Source organism: Nesoenas mayeri (assembly GCF_963082525.1).
Source record: "Nesoenas mayeri genome assembly, chromosome: 1".
Lineage (NCBI taxonomy): Eukaryota > Metazoa > Chordata > Aves > Columbiformes > Columbidae > Nesoenas > Nesoenas mayeri.
Genome location: NC_137541.1, coordinates 212,252,875 through 212,256,888, shown reverse-complemented (window position 1 = coordinate 212,256,888; position 4,014 = coordinate 212,252,875).

Sequence of the window (4,014 nt, the reverse complement as noted above, 5' to 3'; positions counted from 1 at the left end):
GGGATTTGGGTTGATGAGGTCTGGGAAGGGTGGGAGATGCTCGATATCCCATTCCCAGCAAGGACCCAGCCAGGACAGGTAAATGAGAAACATGGCAGATAAAATTTAGTGTAATCCACACTAGAAGGAAAACAAGAAAAAAAATCACCCTCAAAACCACCTAATAGATTTTAAATTAACTTTATAGTGGAAAAGTATTTAGAAAACAATATAGATATATCAATGGAGTCCTCAGCTGCATTAGAAAAAGGATGCAAATGGGATGGGATTGGGAATTAAGGACTTGGAATTAAGGATTGGAGGGAAGGCTGTGGATCTGTGATGGGACAGCGTGGGGACATGTGAGGGGACAGTGTGGGGACATGGGGCTGTGAGGGAACAACATGAAGATGAAGGTGTATGAGAGGAGGGCATGGCGACAGGGGGCTGTGAGGGAACAGCATGAAGATGTATGAGAGGAGGGCATGGGGACAGGGGGCTATGAGGGGGCAGTGTGAGAATGTGTGAGGGGACAGTGTGGGGACAGGGGTCTGTGAGGGAACAGCATGAAGATGTATGAGAGGAGGGCATGGGGACATGGGTCTGTGAGGGGATGATGTGGGGACACGTGAGGGAATGGCGTGGGGCCGTGGGTCAGTGAGAGGAGCATGGGGACGAGTGAGGGGATGGCATGGGGGCAGCGATCTGTGAGGGGACAGCATGGGGACATGTGAGGGTAGAACATGGGGACATGTGAGGGGACAATGGGGGGGGAATTTGAAGGGACGGTGTGGAGATGTGAGGGGATGATATGGGGACATGTGAGGGAATGGCATGGGGCTGTGAGTCAGTGAGAGCAGAGCATGGGGACATGGGTCTGTGAGGGAACAGCGTGGAGTCGTGAAGGTAGAACATGGGGGCATGTGAGGGAACAGCTTGGAGCTGTGGGTCTGTGAGAGAAGGGCATGGAGACATTTGAGAGGGTGGCATGAGGCCATTGGTCTGTGGGGATGGCATGAGGATGTGTGATGGAACAGTGTGGGGACATGGGGCTGTGGGGGAATGGTGTAGGGACATTTGAGGGATGGCATGGGGCTGTGGGTGAAGAGGAGAACGTGAGGACATAGATGGCAGCAGTGATCTGTGAGGGTCCAGTGTGGGGACATGGGTCTGTGACAGGCTGGTGTGGGGACATGTGAGGGGACAGCGTGGGGCTGTGGGTCTGTGACAGGAGAGCATGGGGACATGTGAGAGCATGGCATGGAGGCAGAGATCTGTGAGGGGATGGTGTGAGGATGTGTGAGGGGACAATGTGGGGACATGTGAAGGGACAGCGTGGAGACATGAGGGAATGGCGTGGGGCCGCCTGTCTGTGAGGGGATGGTGTGGGGCTGTGGGTCTATGAAGGGATGGCATCAGGATGTGTGAGGGAGTGGGGACATGTGAAGCGATGGTGTAGGGTTGTGTGAAGGAATGGCGTGGGGCTGTGAGTGGACAGCATGGGGACATGTGAGGGGACAGTATGGGGCCGTGGGTGTCTGAGGGGATGGCATGGGGACATGTGAGGGGATAGAGACCACATCTGGAGTATTGTGTCCAGTTGTGGCCCCTCAGTTCCAGCAGGACAGGGAACTGCTGGAGAGAGTCCAGCGCAGCCACCAAGATGCTGCAGGGAGTGGAGCATCTCCCGTGTGAGGAAAGGCTGAGGGAGCTGGGGCTCTGGAGCTGGACAAGAGGACACTGAGGGGTGACCTCATTAATGGTTATAAATATATGAAGGGTGAGTGTCAGGAGGATGGAGCCAGGCTCTTCTCAGTGACAATCAATGGTAGGACAAGGGGCAATGGGTACAAACTGGAACACAAGAGGGTCCACTTAAATGTGAGAAGCAACTTGTTTGGGGTGAGGGTGGCAGAGCCTGGCCCAGGCTGCCCAGGGGGTTGTGGAGTCTCCTTCTGTGCAGACATTCCAACCCGCCTGGACACCTTCCTGTGTAACCTCATCTGGGTGTTCCTGCTCCATGGGGGGATTGCACTGCATGAGCTTTCCAGGGCCCTTCCGACCCCTCACATTCTGGGATCCTGTGATTCTGTGACAGCACGGGGCCATGGGTCTGTGAGGGAACGGCGTGGGGACATGTGAAGGGATGGCATCTGTTTGTGAGTGAACAACGTGGGGATATGTCAGGTCAACCCGTGGGGACATGTGAGGTGACGGCGAGCGCCGCCTGGGCGGGGCGTGGCCTGCCCGGAGCGGGCGGGCACAGGGACCGCGCGGCTCCTCTTCACCCCAACCCGCCCCTTTTTGTCCCCGCGCGGCCCCCGTAGCCTCCGCCCGCGTGTGTGTGCGCGTTGCCATGGCAGCGGGGAGGCGGCCGCGGCCTTGAGCTGCGCGGGAACGGCGGCGGCTCCTCCTGCCCGCGGCCTGCGCGGCCCTGCCCGCCCCGCCCCGCCCCGCCATGGAGGACGAGCTCTACCTCGAGAACATCGACGAGTTCGTCACCGATCAGAACCGCATCGTGAGTCCCGCCAGCGGGGTGGGGGGGGCGGGAGGCTGCCACGGTTGCGCGGCCCCCTCCGTGAGGCAGCGACCCCACACACTTCCTACCCTCCCCACCAGCGTGGTTGCCGTTGGGGTGGGGGGCCAACATGTATTTTTGGGTGACCCCCTCAGGCTGGGCCCCAACCCCGGCTCTGGGGGTGCTGGAATCAAGGCTGAGGTGACACCGGTTCAGGCCCCCCCAGTGTCACCCACTTGCGGGACACGCGTGGGTGCTCAGCCCCCCCTCGGCAGTCGCAGAGTAAAAGAGGTTTCCGCAGCTGCAACCGCCTTGTTTACTCAAGTTTTACTCATCTCCAGGGTGTACGTTTGGTGCCTTGCTGGTTTTGCAGCGTTTGCTTTTCCACAGGTCGCAAGGTAGAGTTAATACAGGTTTTTGTCAAGCTGGACAAGAGGTGACTTTCTTGTCAGGATTTTTCCCCCGCTCTGTGCCTTTAAATTAATTTAATACCTCTGAAGAGAATTGGTGGTTGCATTGTTTATATGATGGGAAAGACAGCTCTCCCCAAATTCCTTATACTCCCCAATAGGTGAGCTGTTTTTCCTAAAAAAAAACAAACAAAAAAACACCCAAACCAATACCCAAACAAACAAAAAACCCCACAAAACCCACCGTAGTGACAGCAGCGTTTTAACTCAAGGCATAAATGACAAAAGTGGATGAAACAATGAGTTCTTCCCCATGAAAGTTTGAGGCAGTTTGTGCCACTATTTCAGCTTAGAACTCAAATTACTACTTATTGATTGTTGCTTCTCAAAGCCTGGCTATTTTTTAGGACAATTTAGAAAAACGGTAGGCATGTGTGTCTGTGTTTCTTTCAAAATGAAGATTATTTTTGCCTAGAAAGTGATACAGTAAAGTTGGTCGTGTCGAAGTGGTTGTATCAATGTGCGCTGCCTACGTTGTTGTAATTTATTTCAGTAAGCTGTTAGACTAATGACAATTTAATTGTGTATGAGGGAGGAGAGGCCTGAGGGTTAGTTTGAAAAGGCAGAGCAGGAGGAAAAACAGGTATAAAACACACACCTTGCCTAAATAATACAGCAAGAGGGCTGGGTTTAGAGCTGTAGCCTCATGCTGTTGGATTTATGTTGTAGCCAGAGATCCCCATGAGAGCCAAGAGTGTCAGAAATCCAGTAAATATGTGGTAGTTGTTTGGGAGAGCAGTAAGAGCTTCTCACCATTAAAGATTGTGCTGGTTTGTTTGCGTTTTGAATGGTTTTTATTTATGTAATGACACTTCAAGAAGGCGTTTCCAAAACCACACCTTTCAGGGTAGGTCATTTGTTCAGGTTTCAGGAATTCAGTCTCCTCAGGTGGGTGCGTGTCCGTGTGCTTTCACTTCTAATAGGTTTTGCTGAGGGTCTAAAGAGTTTGATTTACCCATGAAACAAGCGGAGGATGGAAGGTGAAACAAGTCAAAACACCAAAGTTTTCCTACTAAAGTGTTGGTTTGCTTTTTTTTCTTGTTGCAG